Below are 25,388 nucleotides of genomic sequence, written 5' to 3'. Positions count from 1 at the left end.
CGCGCGATCTATCTGAGCTTGACCAAGGGCAGATTGTGATGGTCCGGAGGCTCGGCACGAGCATTTCGGAAAAGAGAACGGGTGTTCGAGGAGTGCTGTGGTGAGTGTCTTCAACACGTGACGAAACCAAGGTGGAACCACGTCCAGACAACGGAAGGGGCGGCGGAGGGGTGGGGGGTTAGGCGGCCACCTCTCATGATAGATGTCGGACGATGTAGGTTGGGAAGACGGTAAAACAGGACAGGCGGCGAACTGTGGCGGAACTAACATCAGAATTTAATGCTAGGCAGAGTACAAGTGTGTCTGAACACACGGTTCTCCGAACACTCCTGACGATGAGCCTTTGCGCCCGACGACCCATGCATGTGCCAATGTTACGCCACGATGTCGTCAACTACGGCTGAAATGGGCACGTGTACTTCGGCACTGGACGTTGACGCAGTGGCAGAGCGTTGCATCATCTGGTGAATCTCGGTACGTTCTTCATCATGCCGATTGGAGGGCGTGAATCTGCCGTCTTCCAGGGAACAGCTCCTTGACACCTCTGGTCCGGGATGGAGAGAAGTTGGAGGCAGCTCCGTTATAGATTCACAGGGCATCCATGGGCCCAGTGGAGCTCGTGCAAGGCACCATGACGGACAAGAAGTATCGTAAACTGGTTGCAGAACACGTACACCCGTTCATGACGATTATTTTTCCTGATGGCAGTGGCATTTTTCATCAAGATAATGCGCCGCATCACAAGGCCAGGAGTGTGACGGAATGGTTTGAGGAACACAATGGCGATTTCCAGTTGATGTGCTGGCCCGCCAACTCGGCAGAGCTAAACCCGATGGAACACATCTGGGATGTGACTGAACGTGGCGTCAGAGCTCATTGCCTCCCTTCCCCGGAATTTACGGGTGTTAGATGACTTGTGTGTCGAGATGTGGTGCCAACGCCCTCCAGCGACCTACCAAGGCTTCATGCCACGACGCGTCGTCGCTGTTATCCGTGGTAAAGGTGCTCATACCAGCTGTTTGGTAGGTGGTCGTAATGTTCTGTCAGATAAGTGTATACAGACATTATTTCATAGTGTAACGTTACACAGACTTTCAGCTGACATCACAACTGTAGCGATGGTGTAAGGCTCCCATTTTAGGCATCGCAACTTTCCATTTGCTTGCCGGCATCTCTCAGCATCTCTCTACACTGAGTGAGGCGTTGCTCTCAGAAAGCGGATAAGGTGTTATTGTTACACGTTGCATCGATCTGGGAGTAAGTTTTTCCAGAAAGAAAGGTAAATACGAAAACAAAATAAAAAACTAGGAAAGAACATAGTGTGCAAATGTAAAGGAAAGAACAGTGTGCAAATGTGATTCGATCCAGCCTTTGGCGTCGAGGTTGTTAGATACGGAGTACAAACACGAAACGGAGGTAAAGGGAATAGGAATGTGGCAGTGACCATTTTAAGGGGTCGTCCTGGAATTCACATAAATTATAAAGGAAAATTATGAAATCCTTGGTCCCGGCGGAGGTTCGAGTCCTCCCTCGGGTATGGGTGTGTGTTTTCGTCCTTAGGATAATGTAGGTTAAGTAGTGTGTAAGCTTAGGGACTGACGACCTTAGCAGTTAAGTCCCATAAGATTTCACACACATTTGAACATTTTTATGGAATCCTTAATTCCGGATTATTAGACGACTATGTGACCTTTTCCCCATCCTGAATACAAGTCCTGTGTTTGACCAGTGAATGTCATCCTTGTCGGTTCAGTGTGCTAGCTTTGTATGGAAGCATCTATTATGCCACGCTCTCTTTCACTTCACTTCCAGTAGCACCTGCGTTTTCACTCTCATTTCTGTACGTTAGTCTGTAAGCAGATGCAGTAGAATAGAAGAGGGACTGCTAGCGGTTTTCTCTCCAGCTGCAGCAATAGAGTCGTATCATCGGCGGCGATAGTTGACTCACCCACTGCAAAGAAAGGAAACAGTAGCTTTAAGTAGTGATGGGATTTCCGAAACGGCATCCCGTGATTTCCCGAGACTACCGCAATACTCAAGCTTGGATGCCTCTCTGGGGAAATCCAGGGACCTGTGTCCCAGCGCGCACAGTGTTTGGCTTGGCAATTGACTGAGATGAAACAGCTCTGGCGTATTATTTGCTCCGCGCAGTCAACGACTGCACCCTTGCCGTTCGTAAACACAGGTTAGCGAAAGACAAGGCTGCTTGGTTCTATACTACTAGCGTTGTCTAACACAGTTAATCTATAAATGAACACATTCTAGTAGTCAGTGTAAGTAAAACATGAAACTTAAGGAATGGCTGTGCTAAATAAAGAAACATTTCTAATTTTCGTAAAATGGTTCAAATGGCTCTGAGCACTATGAGACTTAACATCTGTGGTCATCAGTCCCCTAGAACTCAGAACTACTTAAACCTAACTAACCTAAGGACATCACACACATCCATGCCCGAGGCAGGATTCGAACCTGCGACCGTAGCAGTCGCGCGGTTCCGGACTGAGCGCCTAGAACCGCTAGACCACCGCGGCCGGCTAATTTTCGTAAATAAAAAGAATCAATATCTTAAATATCCATTTGAATACTAAGGCGTACTAAAATTACTGGTCGTTACAATGAAAGGAATATGCTGCTCTAATAAACTTAAGTAATGTTAATTAATTTTTATTAGTTCGTAGAATTTGTTAATGGGAATGACTCTGAAATTTCAATTATTATCTGAAATATTACGGTCGCCAGTTCGTTTGAGGACAATATAGTTATGAAACTGAGTTGTGATGAAACTGAACTTACGAAACAATTAATGAAACAGACGTAGGTGACAAAGGCCCATTACGCGCGATAGAGCTCATTTGAATTTGGAAGTAATAAGATTTTGCATAGTTAATTAACTTTACACGGAGAACTTTAGAATCACTTAAAGTAAAATTGAGTTACTAATTGCAACACGTAAAGCGGTGATGACAGAGAAAGTTGCCCTCAAAATAATGTTCACTGTCACTATAACCACTTCATCCAAAAAGATCAAAATCCGTAAGCAGGAAAGATAATAATTAAGTTCAAGTAACATCACAATTAACAGCAATTAAATAAGGCAACGTAAAAATACCATAGCCAATATCGACACAAACAATTTAAAAAGTACAAGCAGTTGAATAACACTTTTGAATTATATTGTAAATTTTACTGCAGTCTGCCAGAATAAAGGGTTTTGTTACGCACGGAACTTTCTTCTCAGAAGACAATGAAGACTTCTTCACAGAAGACAAGACTATTATTTGGCAGGATGATAAAGGTTTGAAGTGACCTCGTTCGTGCGTTGTTGACAGGATGTTAAACTCTAATATCACTTCCTACCATTTTTTCTTTCATGAGTCAGTCGCACTTCCTTAGGATTCTTACAATAAATCTGAGTCTGGCAACTGCCTTCCCCATGACTAGATTAATGAGCTCTCTCCACCTTAAATCGCTCCTCAGAGATACTTCTAGAACTTTACAGTTGTGACTTATTCCAACTTATTCCATTGGCCGAGCGCCGATTGCGCATTCAAACGATAGTAAACCTCTTCGCCTATTGAAGCACATTACAGTTTCTTTATACATATTTAGAGCCAGCTGCATATATTTATACAAGGCGCAAATCATCTGGAATCTTTTAAAATCTGGTAACCAGTTTCCAATGGTGTCATGTCCTTGTACACCATAGCATCGTCTGCAAATAGCTTCGTAGAACAATATACATCATCCGCCGTGTCATATACTAGGGTTATTCGGAAAGTGACGAACGATTGGTCGCGAAATGAAAACCACTGTGAAAATCTGACGACGCTTTTCACATACGTTTTGCGCAGTGGCTCTAGTATGCCCGGCGATCGAATCAAGACGCTCTTTTCAGTTGTGAGCACACTGTGAGCGAGTAATATTAATAGTGAGTAATATTGGTGCTGCGACCTATTCTACAGCAAAATATCTGGCCGTATGTGGGTAAGTGTTGCCACCATATACGTAATTCCGAGGATTTTGCCAGTCGCTTGTAGGGAGTTAAGCTTAGCAGCTCGGATTTATTAGTTAGCTTCGATGTGGTCTCACTTTTTACCAAAGTGCCTTTAATGGAATCGTTACATTTTATTGGTAACTTATTCAGTGCAGAAATGGCGGCCTTGTTTGAACATATACTCTCCTCAACGTACTTTTTATTCAATGACGAATTCTTTGAACAAACAGACGGCGTCGCCATGGGGAGCCCTTTGTCCCCTGTGGTAGCTAATCTATTTATGGAGGACTTTGAGGAGAAAGCACTTGAGTCTGCTGTTTTAAAGCCTACGGTCTTCTGGCGGTTCGTAGATGATACTTTCGTTGTATGGCCTCATGGCAGACAGGAACTGGAGAAATTCCTTCATCACTTGAACTCATTACATGAGAATATCAAATTCACGATGGAGATTGAAAAAGATGGCGCTTTACCATTTCTAAACGTGCTAGTACGCCGTAAAAATGATGGGTCATTAGGACATTCTGTGTACAGGAAACCGACTCACACAGATCTGTATGTCCAGGCGTCAAGCTGCCATCACCCAGCACAAACAGCCGGTGTTCTCAGTACCTTAATACATCGAGCGCATGTAATATCAGATGATGAAAACCTCCATGCAGAATTAGAACACTTGGAGAAGGTTTTGAAAGAGAATGGCTACACTTCATGCCAAATAAGGAAGGCCATGCGCAACTGTCATAACAAGAAGCAAGGCACTGAGCACGCTGATGATGACTTTAAATCAACTGCGTTCCTTCCATACGCCGGGAATGTGTCGTCCAAAATAGGCCGATTACTGAAGAAAAATAAAATCAAGGTTATCTTCCGTCCACCAGCAAAGAAACGGGCCCTGGTTGGATCCGTTAATGACGATTTACAACTGAAGAAAGCAGGCGTCTACAAAATTCCCTGGGAATGTGGCTCTGCATATATTGGCCAGACGACAAGAACTGTCCATGAACGATGTACAGAACGTGAAAGATACACCCGTCTGCGGCAACCGTCAAAATCGGCAGTAGCAGAGCACTGTATTTCTTTGGGACATTCAATGCAATACAATGGAACAAAAATTTTAGCTCTGGTTACCGGATTTTGGGATTCCGTAATCAAAGAACCAGTGGAAATACGTCTGGCCGATAATCTTATAAATCGTGACAATGGCTTTCAGCTGGATAAGAATTGGAATCCTGTTATTAAAATTATACAATCACAGCGGAATCGACAGCGTCATTCGATACTCAATGACTAGATGATTTACTTTCACCACCGAGGGCAGCACGTACAACTCGGCTATGCCGCGCATGTCAACACCTGATGCCAGTACATTTCGCATGCGCGAGATTCGGCATAAATACCGCGAATGCACCTGGGCTCTTCAGTAGTTGTGTACTCACCTGCTGATGGCCGGACGTCTCTGGGCCGAAATATCGTGGCAGAATGTCGACGGAATCCGGCTGCATACCCGGAAATTATTAGAAGAACTTCAGTAATATGGATATGTCACTCCGCACATTAGAAGAAACATTGTCCACCGTAAAATCTTTAAATTTAAAAAAAATCTTGTGGTTGTGTTTAAATATCAACAAACTTAATTACAGTGTGTTCTTCTGAGTTTAGCAATGTATTAAGTTATTTACGTCACTAGTCATTTAGCAGTTAAATACACACACTAAAAAGAGTTTTGCATCGCCCCGGTTCCCAGAACTCCTGAAGATAGACGACGACTGTGGATACTGTATCACAATCACAGTCCCTTTGACTGCTCAGAGGTGTCACTAAACCCACGCAAAGATGTAAAAAACAATGCATGAGCAGCGCCTATTAGATTAGTTCCAGTCATTCCACCAGGTAGAGGTACACGGCTCGTGTTGTCTGTAGTTCAGCCTTGCCTAGACGGTCAATACCGCGGTTCAATAGCGTCACCGTCAGCGGTGGCCGAGCGGTTCTAGGCGCTCCAGTCCGGAACCACGCTGCTGCTCCGGTCGCAGGTTCGAATCCTGCCTCGGGCATGGATGTGTGTGATGTCCTCAGGTCTAAGTAGTTCTAAGTCTAGGGGACTGATGACCTCAGATGTTGAGTCCCATAGTGCTCAGGGCCATTTGAACGATTTTCAATAGCGTCCGCACTGCTACTTTGTGCCAGGAAGGGCTCTCAATAAGGGAAGTGCCCCGGCGCCTCGGAGTGAACGAAAGCGATGTTGTTAGGACATTAGGACATGAAGGAGATACGGGGAGACAGGAACTGTCGATGACATGCCTCGTTCAAGCCGCCCAAGGGTACTATTGCAGTGGATGACGCTACCTGCAGACTATGGCTCAGAGGAATCCTGACAGCAACGCCACCATGTTGAATAATGCTTTTCGTGCAGCCACAGGACGTCATGTAACGACTCAAACTACGCACAATAGGCTGCTGATGTGCAGCTTCACTCCCGACGCCCATGGCGAGGTCCATCTTTCTAACCACTACACCATGCAGCGGGATTCAGAGGGGTTCAACAACATGCCGAATGGACCGCTCAGGATTGGCATCACGTTCTCTTCACCGATGAGTGTCGCATGTGCTTTCAACTAGACAATCGTCGGAGACGTGTTTGGAGGCAACCCGGTCAGGCTGAACGCCTTAGACACACTGTCCAGCGAGTGCAGCAAGGTGGAGGTTCCCTGCTGTTTGGGGCAGCATTATGTGGGGCCGACGTACGCCGCTGGTGGTCATGGAAGGCGCCATTACGGCTGTACGATAAGTGAATGCCATCCACCGACCATATCGGCAGCATACTGGCGAGGCATTCGTCCTCATGGACGACAGTTCGTGCACATCTTGTGAATGACTTCCTTCAGGATAACAACATCGCACGTCTAGAGTGGCCAGCATGTTCTCCAGACACGAACCTAATCGAACATGCCTGGGATAGATTGAAAAGGGCTGTTTATGGACGACGGGACCCACCAACCATTTTGAGGGATCTGCGCCGAATCACCGTTGAGGAGTGGGACAATTTGGACCAACAGTGTCTTGATTAACTTGTGGATAGTCTGTCACGACGAATACAGGCATGCATCAATACAAGAGGACGTGCTACTGGGTGTTAGAGGTACCGGTGTGTACAGCAATCCGGACCACCACCTCTGAAGGGCTCGCTGTATGGTGGTACAACATGCAATGTGTGGTTTCATGAGCAATAAAAAGGGCGTAAATTAGTTTATGTTGATCTCTATTCCAATTTTCTTTACAGGTTCCAGAACTCTCGAAACCGAGGTGATGCAAAACCTTTTTTTTGATGCCTTTATTTATCCAATGGCTGAAATATACTGAAGTTAAGCATTTGCGTAAAAAAGGAGATTGAGAAGTACCATCAAACTTCCTCCCAGTTACACATTTGGCAGCATTTTGCAAATTTTAGAAAAGGTAGTATATAATTGGCTTCTTAACCATCTGGTAAATAAATTATGTTTTGTCAAATCCACAATTCGGATTTCTGTAGGGCTCCGATATTGAGAAGGTAATTTACACGTACACGGAGAATGTAAACTATGTGATCAAAAGTATCCGGATACCTGGCTGAAAAAGTCTTAAAAGTTCGTGGCGCCTTCCATCGGTAGAGCTGGAGCTCACCCTTCGCCTTGATGGCAGTTTCCACTCTCGCCACTCCCGCCATATCCGAATTGCTCTTCAACAGTGGGAAGCAAGAAGGTGCTTAAAACATCAATGTAGGCCTGTGCTGTGACAGTATCACACAAAACAACAAGGGGTGCTAGCCCCTTCCATGAAAAACACGACCATACCATAACACCACCGCCTCCGAATTTTGCTGTTGGCACTACACATGCTGCCACATGACGTTCACTGGCCACTTACCATACCTCCACCCTGCCATCGGATCGCCACATTGTGTACCGTGATTCGTCACTCCATACAACGTTTTCCCACTGTTCAATCGTCCAATGTTTACGCTACTTACACCTAGCGAGGCGTCGTTTGGCTTTTACTGGCGTGATGTGTGGTTTTTGAGCAGCCGCTAGACCGTGAAATCCAAGTTTTCTCACCTCCCGCGTAACTATCATAGTACTTGCACTGAATCCTGATGCAGTTTGGAATTCTTGTGTGATGGTATGAATAGATGTCTGCCTATTACACCTTACGACCCTCTTCAACTGTCGGCGGTCTCTGTCAGTCAACAGACGAGGTCGGCCTTTACGCTTTTGTGTTGTACATGTCCGTTCACGGTTCCACTTCACTATCACATCGGAAACAGTGGACGTAGGGATGTTTAGGAGTGTGGAAATCTCGCGTACAGACGTATGACAAAAGTGACATCCAATCACCTGACCACGTTCGGTGTCCAATCACCTGAGCACGTTCGAAGTCGGTGCGTTCCGCGTAGCGCCATTCTGCTCTATCACGATGTCTAATGACTACTGAGGTCGCAGATGTGGAGTACCTGGCAGTAGGTGGCAGCACAATGCACCTAATAGGAAAAACGTATGTTTTTGGTGGTGTGCGGATACTTTTGATCACGTAGTGTACTTAGTTTATTAGACAATAAATTACGGGCGGGCGGTATATTTTGTGACCTGTCAAAGGCAGTGGACTGTGTACATCACGGTAGACTTTTAAGTAAATTAGAGTAGTACGGTGTAAAAAGAAATGCTGCAAAGTGGTTTAAAGCGTATCTCTCAGACAGGAAACAAATTGTACCAGTAGGAAAGAGTCCTGTTTTAAGCTATCAGCAACATTTAACTGGGATGGCTAAAATTTGATGATAAGCATACAGAAGACGTTGACAGTGTTAAATCAGACTTTATAATAGATTCAGCTTGTAGGGCAATACCAGATAACTGCTGAAGCACCTAAAAAATCTTTATTTCTTGTGTGGACGTTGTCAGGCTTAAGTGATATGAAAATAAAGAAGCTGACATTTTGGGGCAAAAAAAATGGTTCAAATGGCTCTGAGCACTATGGGACTTAACATCTATGGTCATCAGTCCCCTAGAACTTAGAACTACTTAAACCTAACTAACCTAAGGACATCACACAACACCCAGTCATCACGAGGTAGAGAAAATCCCTGACCCCGCCGGGAATCGAACCCGGGAACCCGGGCGTGGGAAGCGAGAACGCTACCGCACGACCACGAGCTGCGGACTATTTTGGGGCAGCGGGTAGAAATGAACTTTGGTAATTCGCCGTCTTTTTTACGAGAGCCTGGCAACTATTTTTGTGGTTAGACAGAAAGCGATGGAGAACATACCGAACATAGTTTCCAGTCTGCACGTCCGCTTTCTTGTCCAGCCCACCGAAAGAAATGTTAGTGTTGTCTATTTGCTTAGCGGGATCAGGACTATGATTATGAATGAAGATTGGGAGTTCTAATTTATTCATATATTTAGTAAAGTTTCTCACGCACAACGGGAAGTATTCATTATGTTCATACTAACAGTAAATCTCGCTATCCTAAACAGCACAATAAGCAGTTCAGAGGCGACCTCTACGGAAAGTTCGTACCAAATTGTCTTTCACCCTGGCTACTGATACTCAAACTAAATGCTCGAAAATAAATGCTCGCCACAAAAGTGGAAAATAATTGTCACTACTTGCCACGCGGATTTGTTTATATCACAGACGGCACACTAATAGTTACTTTTGCTAAATCTAAGCGATCCAGGATGGTCTATAGTCCTCGCGAGTTCACTATTTATTATTACTGAAAATAATGCGTTTTGTCAGAGTCCGTCTCTGACGTCATCCGAGGCAGCGGGCACTCTGTTTCACAGGCGCGGATCTTACAGTGGCTGGGTGCGAACTGAAGTTTCGTCTTGCCGCTCGGGTTGTATTTACACTCCTGGAAATTGAAATAAGAACACCGTGAATTCATCGTCCCAGGAAGGGGAATCTTGATTGACACATTCCTGGGGTCAGATACATCACATGATCACACTGACAGAACAACAGGCACACAGGCACATAGACACAGGCAACAGAGCATGCACAATGTCGGCACTAGTACAGTGTATATCCACCTTTCGCAGCAATGCAGGCTGCTATTCTCCCATGGAGACGATCGTAGAGATGCTGGATGTAGTCCTGTGGAACGGCTTGCCATGCCATTTCCACCTGGCGCCTCAGTTGGACCAGCGTTCGTGCTGGACGTGCAGACCGCGTGAGACGACGCTTCATCCAGTCCCAAACATGCTCAATGGGGGACAGATCCGGAGATCTTGCTGGCCAGGGTAGTTGACTTACACCTTCTAGAGCACGTTGGGTGGCACGGGATACATGGGGACGTGCATTGTCCTGTTGGAACAGCAAGTTCCCTTGCCGGTCTAGGAATGGTAGAACGATGGGTTCGATGACCGTTTGGATGTACCGTGCACTATTCAGTGTCCCCTCGACGATCACCAGTGGTGTACGGCCAGTGTAGGAGATCGCTCCCCACACCATGATGCCGGGTGTTGGCCCTGTGTGCCTCGGTCGTATGCAGTCCTGATTGTGGCGCTCACCTGCACGGCGCCAAACACGCATACGACCATCATTGGCACCAAGGCAGAAGCGACTCTCATCGCTGAAGACGACACGTCTCCATTCGTCCCTCCATTCACGCCTGTCGCGACACCACTGGAGGCGGGCTGCACGATGTTGGGGCGTGAGCGGAAGACGGCCTAACGGTGTGCGGGACCGTAGCCCAGCTTCATGGAGACGGTTGCGAATGGTCCTCGCCGATACCCCAGGAGCAACAGTGTCCCTAATTTGCTGGGAAGTGGCGGTGCGGTCCCCTACGGCACTGCGTAGGATCCTACGGTCTTGGCGTGCATCCGTGCGTCGCTGCGGTCCGGTCCCAGGTCGACGGGCACGTGCACCTTCCGCCGACCACTGGCGACAACATCGATGTACTGTGGAGACCTCACGCCCCACGTGTTGAGCAATTCGGCGGTACGTCCACCCGGCCTCCCGCATGCCCACTATACGCCCTCGCTCAAAGTCCGTCAACTGCACATACGGTTCACGTCCACGCTGTCGCGGCATGCTACCAGTGTTAAAGACGGCGATGGAGCTCCGTATGCCACGGCAAACTGGCTGACACTGACGGCGGCGGTGCACAAATGCTGCGCAGCTAGCGCCATTCGACGGCCAACACCGCGGTTCCTGGTGTGTCCGCTATGCCGTGCGTGTGATCATTGCTTGTACAGCCCTCTCGCAGTGTCCGGAGCAAGAATGGTGGGTCTGACACACCGGTGTCAATGTGTTCTTTTTTCCATTTCCAGGAGTGTACATATGTGGCGCAGGGGATGGCCGAGCGAACATTTCCTGTCAACCATCTTATGTATACGGCAGCAGTCTCTAAACGGTCACTTTCTTGTACACACAATATTAAATTACGAAGTTAATAATTAATTTAGAATCTTCTTAATTGTTACATGCATGTAGGAAAGTTGGTTGAAATCATAGAAAATGTTTCAGTTGCTTGCATAAAAACTTTGCCTTCTAGAATTTTTAGAGTTGAACTGACAGTAGATCGTTACCTCTGAACTATAACTTTAAGAGACCTTGTATTGGTAGTTATTAACAATACGATCCTAATATTTGTAGCGCTCCATTATTTAATAGGTTTTATCATACGCTTTAACCAAAATATTCTAGCATTAAAACTGCAGATACTTAATCTACTACAAATGGGGATGTTTTAGTTACAAATTTAGTTTTCTTTAAAATACTCGAAAACTATTAGAGGTTGATTAATGTGGTCACTTATTATTTTTAGGTTGAACTGAAGCATCATACAAATTTTTACATTTCTAAGTCCGCTATTTAGTGCCTTCAATTTTTCTTAAAAACGTGGATTCTGAGCTGGCCGCTGTGGCCGAGCGGTTCTAGGCGCTTCAGACTGGAACCGCGCTGCTGCTACGGTCGCAGGTTCGAATCCTGCCTCGGGCATGGATGTGTGTTAGGGTTTAAGTAGTTCTAAGTCTAGGGGACTGATGACCTCAGAAGTTGTCCCATAGTGCACAGAGCCATTTGAACCATTTTTTCCTATTCTGACCACAATTTTTATTTAATCAAGTTTTGGCTTACACCACCAATTGATTTTGACATAAATTGGCGCATTATGACTAATTTATGGCTTCCTAGCTTTATTATTTAGCGCCACTTATTTTTTTCTTAAAACGACGAATTTATGAAGACCACTGATTTAATCACACTAAGTCTTGACATTTAAAACGTTATTACGTTAAAACATATGCTAACAAAGTTTGAAAAAGCCATTTTGACTTTTAATTTTATTCTTACTGACGGTGCAAGACTTGTGTGCTACGCGCAGACGCGTTATGGTGACGTGGCGCTACTACCAGTGAACTAGGGTAAGTCCCTGCACGCTCGCTCGCCTCTGTATCTCACAAACGATACAGTGCTTGTTGGGCTACATCACCCCCTATTTATTTTTGTGAAAGAATTTATTTTGGAACAAAATTAAATATTTATAAACAAGGGTTATTATTCTAGCTGACGTCTTTTAAATTAAACTGATTTTTAGAAAATCTTTAATACTACACATACAAAATAATCATGCTTATATACGCAAACAAAAATATGACATAATTGATTTTTACAATATCATTTACATAGATTACACATAAACATGAAAAAATTTTTTCAATAATAACAAAATTATTATATTTTTTCATAAATTTTTCAGTTTTTACCTGAGAAAGAAACACAAAATTTTTCACTTTATAGTTCTTACATTTTTCCATTTTCTATGTAAGGCTACACTCCAGACAAGTGCCTTCGATGTTAACAAATTTCTGTTTTCCAGAAATTCTTTTTTTTGCGATGACTATTGTCAAAACATTCCTAAGGAAATGTAATTCATCCACGAATAAAATGGCTTGGAAACACTCGCTCGACGAACTCTTGAGCATTATTGCAGTAACATTCACTTAGAATCCATGACGCTTTAAATAGTGATAGATCGCCATAATGGGCAATGTTAATAGGCTGTTTGTTGTTGTTGTGGTCTTCAGTCCTGAGACTGGTTTGATGCAGCTCTCCATGCTACTCTATCCTGTGCAAGCTTCTTCATCTCCCAGTACCTACTGCAACCTACATCCTTCTGAATCTGCTTAGTGTATTCATCTCTTGGTCTCCCCCTACGAGGTGATCCCTTGATGCCTCAGAACATATCCTACCAACCGATCCCTTCTTCTGGTCAAGTTGTGCCACAAACTCCTCTTCTCCCCAATCCTATTCAGTACCTCCTCATTAGTTATGTGATCTACCCATCTAATCTTCAGCATTCTTCTGTAGCACCACATTTCGAAAGCTTCTATTCTCTTCTTGTCCAAACTATTTACCGTCCATGTTTCACTTCCATACATGGCTACACTCCATACAAATACTTTCAGAAATGACTTCCTGACACTTAAATCTATGCTCGATGTTAACAAATTTCTCTTCTTCAGAAACGCTTTCCTTGCCATTGCCAGTCTACATTTTATATCCTCTCTACTTCGACCATCATCAGTTATTTTGCTCCCCAAATAGCAACACTCCTTTACTACTTTAAGTGTCTCATTTCCTAATCTAATACCCTCAACATCACCCGACTTAATTCGAGTACATTCCATTATCCTCGTTTTGCTTTTGTTGATGTTCATCTTATATCCTCCCTTCAAGACACCATCCATTTGGTTCAACTGCTCTTCCAAGTCCTTTGCTGCCTCTGACAGAATTACAATGTCATCGGCGAACCTCAAAGTTTTTATTTCTTCTCCATGGATTTTAATACCTACTCTGAATTTTTCTTTTGTTTCCTTTACTGCTTGCTCAATATACAGATTGAGTAATAGGCATTCTGGCAAAATAAGAATCTCACCATATAACATACTTTTGAATCCCGTTGAATCAATATTAGGTCCTTATTGTTGGAGAATAATACAGTTTGGAGTTTCAGCCGTGAAAGACATGCTCACTGCGATAAGACTGAAGTGAAAAAGTAGGCATATTTGAGTTTCGTGTCTCGTCTACATCAAAGTAATTGAGAACGGGGCTCGAGATAATTTGAAGTACGTTAATTGTAATCGGCTAGGATCTTGATGTAATGTGTATTGAGTTCACATGACATTCGGCACCATGGTTTCCGCTGGCGCTCATTCTCTTGGAACATACTGCCATCAGCTGAGCGCTACGTATGAAGTGATGAATTACAGCTAAACAAATAATGAAAAAAAAACTGAACGTGACAGGAAAGCTAAAACCGTAATAGTATTCATGAGCTGTCCGTATAGTTGCATTTCAGCATATTATCTGCGGCGTTATTACGTACAATACTGGACGAACCACCAGAATTTTGATAGAGTATGCCTGGTAATCAGCGTTGTCGTTAGTTATAATTATCAGTTATTCTAAAATAACGTGACAGAAATTACATTTACCGTGAATCCGTGACAGTCGCTATAATTGTGACAACATGATAGAATACTAAATGTATTCAGGATTTGGGTGTGGGGAGGCGGTTGATGGACGGGTAATTGACATTTTATTGTATTTCCCTGGGTTTATTTCTGTCGCATGTCTCACAAACAAAACAGATACTGTGAAAATCCTGCGTGTCGCAGCAATTTATTTACGAGTACCTCACGACATATAATCTCATCAACTTTCTGATACATTTCGCCTCTCAAGGAATGGAGGACACCGAATCGGTGTTCGCTGTAATTTAATCCTGTTCTGGAAGCAAGGATAGGATATAATGTTACGTGGACTACTATATCAGTGGAGATGAATTATTATCTCGGCTGGGAAAAGCGATAAGACAGAAATAGGTCGTTTACAGATGATTTGGAAATACCTAAACTGGTTTTCTGCATGGGGATTTGAACGTCGCTCCTCCCCAGAAACAAATCCAGTGTCCTAAAAACTGCGTTGCCTAGTTCGGCCCCTTGAACAGGTCAAATTATGGCTGGCTACGATGTTATGACGTATCTTACATACCAGACAGAGTGGTCTCAAAAACTTAGGCATCAAAAGTCTCTTGGGGCAACTGTACCACACAGAGCTCGTATTTTATGCGTCTTTCGAGGGGCTTAACCTCACTTCCTGTAGTGCAAGGTGAACTCAAATTTAGAATCCTTTTAGCTGTTTGATGTTGAGCTGAATGAAATTTCTGCTTTTTTGCATTTCTTACTTTTTTCACTTTCGAGCCTTTTAGCAATCATAGAAAATCTCTTAGGTAGAATGATTAGTAACTATATTTCGACAGACCGACAATACGATTTGCAAAACAACATATTGCTATGTGCTATATGAATTGCTGTTCATTTTCTGACATTTCCTACTTATATCTTACTGATCACAAGTTATACCATAATTATGATTAACTGCAAACTGCCTTAATGGCTTTACTAGGATACTGTGCTTTTCGTGATTTTACCATTGTAGATTGATATCTATTAGTCTGGAAATTTTCTAGATCCTATTACGGAAAAGCAACAACAAGTATAGTAATAAGTCCCTTGGCGACATTGTGAAGCGTGACATAATAATGTGGGTACAAAGTAAACCAGAAAACAATCCTTGGACCGTAGGTGACACTTTGCATGTGTGATGGGTCGTCGACGGTAACGTAAATATCGGATGGGATGCCATCAGATGGTGATATGGCAGCGCAACATCTCTCTATACCTGTTACTGGGCGTCCAACATGTCTAGTAATAACGGTTCACATTGGAGGAGACATGGTTTCTGTGTTAGGGTTGCAGTATTTTGACGTAGAGCTCCTCAGAAATGGTAATCAAATTTAAAGTTGGATACCAAACTGGCCACTCCTGATATGTGATATCCTGATGTTACAAGTAACCATCCAGCTGGCCAGCGCTGTGCAGATGGGCATTATTATGCGTCAGATAAAACTCACGTCTATAAGACTACAAAAAGTCCCAAATAACGTTCCCAGAAGTCATCCCTATAGACGCAGCAGCCATAATGATCCCAGGACCACTGAAGCCGCATACGAGAGCATCAGCTTTGGCGTAAAGGCAGGACTGAAATGTGATTCTGAAGCGCAGTAAATGCGCATATGTTGACAATAGATCTCTAGGTTAAATTAAATAGCTTCTTAACGAGAAAAACGTACCCCCCCTCCCCTTCCACTTAACCCTGGGTCCATTCACAGTGAAGAAGACACCATATTCGCCAATCAACCAGGTGTTATTGTGTGAGGGTAATACTTCAGCCGGAGAGGATCTTTTGATCGTATGACACAGTACGATGGGAGATGGCTGATCTAGAAACGTGTCTGTCTAGGGCAGCTGCTTTGCTGGTCTCATGCAGTTCGGTCTCATGCTGGTCTCATGCAGTTCGTTTCTTGCAGGTGTCTGTAAAGTCGTTTAAGAACGTTCCAGCCCTCTTGCGATCCTCTCCATATCAATGAGCTAGTCTAAACTCCCAGTGATCAGCTCACATGGAGTGTTATCCAAAACTGTTCGCTGAACCATTCTGATTTCCTGCGGCATGAAATCTGTGTGTAGAACTCACAAAAAATGCAGTCATACTTGTTGTCCAGCTGAATAATTATCTTGAATATCTGAAAATTTTGTCAAACAGCATTTGAAGAATTGAAGACAGCATTAGTGTCTGATCCATTACTAGTCTTTCCTGCTTTTGAGAAGGAATCTGTCCTCTCATGTGACGCCAGTAATGATTGTTAGCTGTATATTGAGCCAGAATGTCAATCGGCATGAACATTGAGCAATGTAGATGTGAAGGCAACTGAACAAAGCATAATTACTCCACTACAAAAAACGAAATGTTGGCAGTAAGACATGAAATAGCGTACTTTCGTTGTGATTTACAGGACAGGAATTTAAGGTCGTCACAGACCATGCATCATAAAATGGTTGATGGGGATGAAGGACCTGTCGAGTAGGTTAACAAGATGGGCACTCAAATGAGTTAGATTATGAAGTTAACTACAAATGGGGAAGGAAAGTTGCAATGCTGAACGCACTAGGCGAAGGTATAACACAGCTCCAGAGAATACAAGTGGACAATGAACGCTGTCATGCTCTCAGGCCACAACCAAGGTTTGTCATAGGGATTCCTCTGAAGAAAGACGGAATGTGGACCACACATAGTGGTTCTGGTGGTGCTCAAGGGTGAAGTGTTGTGACAAGTACATGATCTTGTGTTGTCAGCTCATGGAGGATGTTGAACAATGGCAGATATGTAGTGTAAATGTTCTGGTGAAGAACAAGAAAACATGATGTCAAGCAATAAGTGAAGGACTGTGTACCTCGTGCACAAAAATCTGATTTTGGTCATCAGAAAACTCATTTACAATGCCTACCAGATGCATTAAAACCCTTTCATGTGATTTGACTTGATATTTTAGGACCATTTAATAGAAAACTGGCTAGGAATAAATATGTACTGACAATTATAGATCATTTTCCGGGGTTCTTGGCAATGGTGACAATTCCTGATTAGCAGGCTAGTACAGTAACCCAGGCTTCACTTAATAGCTAGATACCTGGGTTTGAGGTGCCTGATACCTTACTTATTGGACAGGGTACAAATTTTGCACCAAGCAGTTGTATCATGCACTTCATGTCCAGAAGTTATGGACAAGCCTGCTCCATCCACAAATTCATTGCGTAACAGAATGAATTCTTTGGGCCATCTGTAAAATATTGAGTTATTATGTCAACAGCTATCAAAAGGTTTGCGATACGTATTTACAGTACTTAGTTTGCGCATGTAACTCTAAAGTACATACCAGTCTGGGTCTTTTACCTTTTGAGGCGGTTTATGGTAGAAAAACGGCATCACCCTTTAATGTCACGATTCCTAAACTAGGACCAAGCTGTTAATCGCTTGAAAAGTTTGCAAAAACAATATGGTAGGTATGGCATAAAGTACTAAATCTTTGGATCGACAGGAACAGTCCACACAACACATGGGAAAATTGCCACAAATCGGTGGATTAGCAGGTATTAGACTAATCCCGACACGCCTAAGGGAAACATTAAAGTGCACTTTCCAACTAAATCGTCTATTTTTCATGTAGATGGGGTTAAACCTTTTAGAGGAACGGTGGATGCTTAACACAAGCCTCAATGAGAGGGTCAAGGCGCAACGAAACGATTAAAAATTTCAAAGACCATATACCAGTGGACAACCAAAATGTGCAAAGTGTACCCTATTCATCATAGTCATGCAACAATAGTAGTATTTGAGTTTAGTTGTGTTGTGTATAAGAGCTGTTTAATGCAGACGTTTTTCTATTGTTGTTCGAGAGTACTCTGAATTTGTACTAGCTACGATAGTAGTTTAAACTGTACATTGGTTACATTGTGTTTCTTAGTTATTTTGTTTTGTATGTGAATTTTCGAAGGAGGAGAGAAGGACGAAAGCTCCTTTCCTCCAGTGATGGGTCACCAGTAATACCCTTATAGATTGCGGCAAGCTTGATGTTGCTGCACATCATTAACAAAGGAGCATTGCATACGGTTCGCATTCACCCGTTAGAATCAGATGTGTTATTTCACGGCATCTGGATGTATGTTGACTCAGCCTCAGTGGACATTAAGGTTGACAGCTGCTGTGCGGAAGACAAGAAACTAAATTCGCAGACTGCATGATGCATCCATAGAATAACACAAGGAACTGCAGAGTAACAAAATTCTCACCGAGTTGCAGGCGTGAGTACCAGGAATTGAGGCCATCATATGGAAAACAGAGCTTAACTGACGCAAATCAGTTACGTTGTACCAAGGACACTAGTTTGTGGGAAACTAGTATGGTTGAACGCAAGAGGAGAAATCCTTATATACAGTGTTTGGAATGGTGGCTAACGAAGATATCCGAGCTGAATAACACGATTAGGAAAGTGTAAACGATGGGAGACACTGTCGAAACCATAGTAGTGTGGCATACCACGCAGCTGTCGAATTTAGAGCACGACGTTCTCAATAAAACGAAAATGGTATGTGAGTTAACCATGGAGTTAGCCCAGTACAACCAGGATACAATTGAAACAGAGAGTAGCAATTAGGTGGAAATGCATAAACGATTGAGCCTACTGGGCAGTAAACTAACAGTAGCAAGCTGTTACTTGAATTAGCAGATAGAGTCAACGATGCGAGAACTGGAGTGAGGTCGTTGCAGGAAGCAGTCAGTCATGCGGTAAAAAGACTTTACAGTCACGCACATGATGGAGGTTTCAGAAAAGAACTTAGCAATATTTTACGACATAGGAACCATGGAAGTAAATATGGACATAGCAAAGTTGTACATACTAGTCCACCTGCGTGCAGTATCCATTTTATATGGTTCACTTTCAAACTGTAAGATGGATGAGGATGGTTAAACGGGTACAAGTGAAGACACGAGAGGTTTTAATAATTTCTGAGCATGAAGCAGCTCATGCTGTTACGTCACTAAAGGAGAGATTTGAAGGAAAATGTCGTCTTTCACCCAGAGGAGTGCAGACTGCCGCACAGAAATGCGAAGTGTAACTGTTTCTGGGGAAAATAGTCAGCGGAATGTCAGATTGAAATATTGGCACCGTAGTCTCATTTTCAGAGGATGGGAGCACATCAGATATACTCAGTTGTTTGCACTGGAACAGTGATCATAAATTGCTGTAAGAATGAAAAATTTCAGGGCATGGTAAAGTTCGAGATACACAATAGTGCTATTTGGTGAAAGGCACGACTTGTGAGATGGCTGGCGTAAACTTCAGCCTCCTATCTACACTCAAGGTTCTGACTGGATTCGAAATAACTCAGTTTGTTTTGCATTGGCCAGAAAAACCGTTGACAGTACTGGCAACGCAAAATCCAACTTACCTTTAAAGCATCCTTTATACTGATCTTATACACTCTTTAGACACACCGATAGCGTCTCAGCAAGGCATAATTTCCACTAGGCAAATGTTGCAACATATCGAGCAATATCAAGAGAACCAATGCTGAAACGTGGTAACCATAAGTGCTACGTCCAAAAGTCTTGCAGTGTTTTAGATAACAGTTTGCACACTTTACTTTTGTTTCAGACATACAAGTATGTATTCTCCTGACTTATTGAGGCATCAGACACTTGTCGAATTGCTAACATAATCCGAGAAACGTAGACCAAGAAAAACTGTAAAACTAGTATAACTCGTGGAAACGGAAATAAGAATAATATAGCATAACTGTAAGGAAGGTTCGGTAAACCAAAACTTAAGAATAATGATGTAGATTTAGGAAGCACACGGAAAATCAATGTAATTTAGCTATCACAAGCAAAACAATCTATGCAATGGGCGCAATGTACAATTATGTAAATCTGTGAGATTTGTACAGACGATGATCAAAGGCAAAATTCGGTGCGAATTCTTTGAAACAGGGGAGGAGTGTTGTGCAGCAGAATAATTTTATTGTAAATTTTTTTAAAGTTTTACCAGATGAGCTCAGAACATATAAGGTTAGCCCCGAGCCATTGTACCAATCAGAATGTCAACAAGGTGTACTGCTAATTCAAAAGACTTCAGAGTGAGGTAGGCAGAAACAGGAGCGTTGCCTTGCTACATAAAAAGTCAAACTGATGTAACACTAGTAACTTCACCACCCAAGAGCCTCTCCGAAATTAAACGCAGGCAGGATGAACCGAGTTCGGCAACCCATAATAGTTATTGAAGTACTGCGGCGAGGCAGTGACTGCTGATGGGTCTGATAAACGACGGCAAATTCGCTCATCCACCAAAACCAACGCATCATACTTTGTAGCATGGATCGGATCTTTCAATAACAAAGCGTGCAGAGCTGAAAGACAGTCATTCATGGAGCTATTTTGTCCGTGGTACTAGATCAGTGAATATTCCATATTTTTGAGAAGATTAGTTTGTGGCCGGCCCCCCTACACTATGGATCATCCCAGATGATCTGGAAGCTGCCATCTCCTTACCGACCAGATCTGGCACGTCCAAGCGCCCTTATGCCGACTCACGAGCATCTGTTGTAGTCTTGGTCCATCCATGGTGGATGGCCAAGGCCTAGCCCTCACAACAACTAGCATCCTGGGCCACAGTCGACAGTCTGCACCTAAGTACACAACAAGCTGCCTTTGAGAGTGCTGAGCTGGGAGCTCCACTTAATCGCAGGTCGTTTGGCGACAACGCCCCCGTCTCTCCGCTGCCGCCAAAACAGCGTGTGGCCATGGCACTAACATGCAGGGTGACATCACGACTCGCTGACAAGGCATCAGCACTTCTTCGTGACATGTGAATTTACACATGGCCACTGACTGCAGCTTTGAAGATACATATAACTCTGTACACGTTGCACGATAAATAAATGTTATTGCAGATACCACTATGTGACTAGACCACCCACCACCAACCCGCCGAACTCAGCCTCTTGTTCACAACACGATCTAAGCTCCCCAGGTCGCAAAAGAACTGTTGTATGAAGAGTTCCATTGCATGGTTTATTGACCAGACACTAAATGGTATCATACTGTCTTGCCATATACTAGGGTTGGACAAAAATATTGAAAATATTGAAACACCGTGAAAAATGCATGGTTGAACATACAGACGATAGCCAAGACGGCAAGTTATGCTGTTGTATTTGACCACGAACAGCGTCAGTGCAATGTCCTCACTACTTGGTGTCAGTGGAGGTCAGAACAGTGTTCTGTGTAGTTGTGAGTGCCATATGTTGAATCTAAGTGAATTCGAATACAGACAAATTGTTGGTGCTCGTATAGTGGGTGCTTCAGCAACCAAGGCAGCTGAAGTGTTTGGTATTTCAAGAGACATTGTATCGAAGATTTATATCGCATACAGGTAAAGCGGGAAAATATAATCCACTAAGTCACAATGCGGACGAAAATACGTGTTGAGTGATCGTGTCAGGCGGACATTGATGAGGATTTTGAAGACATTGATGAGGATTTTGAAGAAAAATAAGGGGATGACAGCTGAAGAAGTCACTCCAGAACTGAGAGACGCACTCGCAAACTCTGTCAGCACCAAAACATCACAAAGGAAGCTACATAAGCGGGCAATTTCAGGGTGATCCAGAATTCCAAAACTATTCGTGAGTCATGCAAATGTCCATAACAGGAAAACGTGATGCTGAAGCCATAAAACCTGGGCTGTGGAACAATGGAAGTAAGTCATTTAGTCGAATGAGTCTCTTGTTTCGCACTCGTCCCAACATCTGACCACGTTTACATCCCAAGAATGAAATATGGTGAAGGTTCAGTGACCGTGGTTTTCCATGGGCACTGTGGTTACTCTCAAATGTCGCATTACTGCCAAGAATTACGTGACAATTTTGCCTGATCAGGTCCATTTCATGGTACAATGTTTGTTACCCAATGGTGATGTTTTCCAAGACCACAGGCCACCTGTTCACACAGCTCACATGGTCCGGGATTGTTTTTTTGTGAGCAAGAGTATGAATTGTGACATCTTACCTGAACCACAGTCAAGAAATTTCAACATTTTGAGCGTTTGTGGTCTGCTTTGTAGAGAAGGAGACGTGATCGCTATCCACCTCCGTCATCGTTACCTGAACTTGCCACTATTTTGTAGGAATAATGGTATAAGTTTCCCTTGAAAACCATACAGTGTTATATATTGGTAATTTAAGGCTCTTGGGAGCGAGCAAGGGCACTCCAGGATAGGAAGTCAGAGAGACAATGCAGAGAACAGGCGAAGTGTTAGTGTTTAGTTTACCGGAGGTAAACAGTAATGTTACAGCCTGGGTATTGTAGACGCTCTGGGTAGCTATCCCAGGGGAGGCTTCAGAGAATTAACTGGTAACTCCATCCACTGCCGAGACGCTGTTGTAAAGCATCATAGTAGAAGATGGTTACAAAAAGGATTGTCTTAGCAGAGGCAGCAAGCTTGATAGTTGCCCCTGAGAACCGCTACGTCAGTAGGTTTACACAGGTAGAGAGCTACAACAACGATCCCCCTGACGGGACGCCCAGGACGGGGCCAAGTGACATAAAACACTGTCGTTACTAGCCGTAATAGGAAGGGCTGTGACATTTAGGTTTCAGCTGGATGCTGTTGCTACTGAACAAGGAATCTGCTAATGTAAAGGCCAGAAACATCCACACCTACCGAGTAGGAGAAGGGGAGGAATCTGAATATGGTTGACCAGGATCGCTTTGGAAGTGCAGAGGCTAAAAAAGGCCGGTGCATTGGAGGGTCGATTGTAGGTAGACAGGAATAATGTGCCACCAGAGTCTTTTAAAAAACCATGTTTTTGTATTCAAATTTCTCTGTCAGACTGTGGGGGTGCCAACTCCGCGGCGCCTGTCGCTAGCCTTGGGTGGTCACCGACAAATCTATTTTTGAGTGCTGCTCTCAAAGTTCGTACTAGCGCTGCTAGTGATTGGTATTTCTATTAGCTCTCACCCAATGGACTCAGTGACTTCTGTTGAGCAATCCTGCTGAAATATGCAATCTGGAACAGCGTACAGGACAGACTGTAAAACCTCCCTGATCAGCAGTAGCTGTTCAGATTACCCTCAAAACGTAGGAGGGGAGATAACATAGGCAATGGCACTTCACACCTTAAGATTCAGCATAAAGTGAAGGACGATCAAACCAATTTAAAATCAGCGATGGTAAAATAGTCCATATTGAAATTGAGTGAAAGTTCAAATCCACGAAAACTGTTTATTTTGTTTTCACTGTATGGCTACCTGTTTCACGCTACGGAGGTATATACTTCAGATCATATAAAGCTAATACTTCATGTGCCACGAATCCCAAGGTACAGGTGCGCGTAAAAACGTGTCACTTCTCGGTAGAACCTTGCATAAAACGGCAGATGGGCTTCCGATCCAAACCATGAATGATCACTAATGCATTTTCAAAACACAGTCAAGAGACGAGCTCGCACAGCATATGAAAATCCACGTATAATAAGACTGTGTTTTGGATATGTATAATGATCATGCATGGTTTGGATCGGATGCCCATCTGCCGCTGCAGAGTGAAAATCTCATTCTGGAAACATCCCCCAGGCTGTGGCTAAGCCATGTCTCCGCAATATCCTTTCTTTCAGGAGTGCTAGTTCTGCAAGTTTCGCAGGAGAGCTTCTGTAAAGTTTGGAAGGTAGGGGACGAGATACTGGCGGAAGTAAAGCTGTGAGACCGGGCGTGAGTCGTGCTTCGGTAGCTCAGTTGGTCGCCGGCACGGTAGCTCAGCGTGTTCGGTCAGAGGGTTACGTGCCCTCTGTAATAAAAAAACTGAGTTAATAGATCAACAACGAACTTAACTGGATGTCTTAGGACGTCCGCCCCGAGCAGATGCACCGAACTAAAGCGAACAAAATGAGACAAAAAAAAAAAAAAAGTTGGTAGAGCACTTGCCCGCGAAAGGCAAAGGTCCCGAGTTCGAGTCTCGGTCGGGCACACAGTTTTAATCTGGCAGGAAGTTTAATATAAATAATGGCAGTGCCCTCAGATTTAGCCTTTCAGTATCCTATCTTCCCAAATCGTTCCAAAAGTAACATGTAACTACCTTACTGTGAGACGTACTTCAAGTTTAAAAGTAAATATGGGGAAAAAATGCGACTGACATTTTAATACTTCTCGGACGTAAGTTTTCCTGCTGTTCACTGCCTACGGTGTCCAAACTCTTCAACGTTCTATCGTTACACGTCTCTTGACTTCTGGTTCACATAGCTTAATTTAGAGCTTTACAATTTATGACTTAGTGAACTTTTGCGTAGCTGCATTTTTGTCGATGCACTTGAAAATATACGCAATAAATTAAATCTAATGCCGTCACTAAGACGGTTCTACTAATCGATGTATTTCTCGTCTCTGCTATTCACGGAGCAATCCTAGAGAACTGTTGTGCCCCATTCTACAACGCAAATTTTATGCCAAATGATTAACACGTTATCTGGACAGCCTGCGACGGACGTAAAATTTTGATTGAACACCTGACCTCGCCAGCAAAAACGATTACATGTACATGATCTTGGGAGACACATTTTTCCTGCAGTGATCTTTAAGGGGAAAAGGAAACATAGTTCTGTCGATGTGACTATAAGATTTTTAGGATGTAACTATAAGATTTTTAGGATGCCAAAAGTTTCAAACATAAGCACTACGGAAGTGTTTCTTTTTTTTCCACGCATGTTATATTTTGGATGGGGCATATATAAGTTAATTCGAGATAAAAGGCAATAAATGGAGAGGACTAAGTCGTTACATGTGGAACAAAGGAAAGGATACGAGAAAATGTACGACGGCTGTGATTTAACGTGTAGTCGCTGTCAGTGTCATTAGAGGACAACTCCTAGTGCAGTTCAGTGGGGATGGAGGAGAGAGAAACTTTTAC

The sequence above is a fragment of the Schistocerca nitens genome, chromosome 5 (genome assembly GCF_023898315.1).
Source record: "Schistocerca nitens isolate TAMUIC-IGC-003100 chromosome 5, iqSchNite1.1, whole genome shotgun sequence".
Taxonomy (NCBI): domain Eukaryota; kingdom Metazoa; phylum Arthropoda; class Insecta; order Orthoptera; family Acrididae; genus Schistocerca; species Schistocerca nitens.
This window is presented reverse-complemented; position numbering follows the sequence as displayed.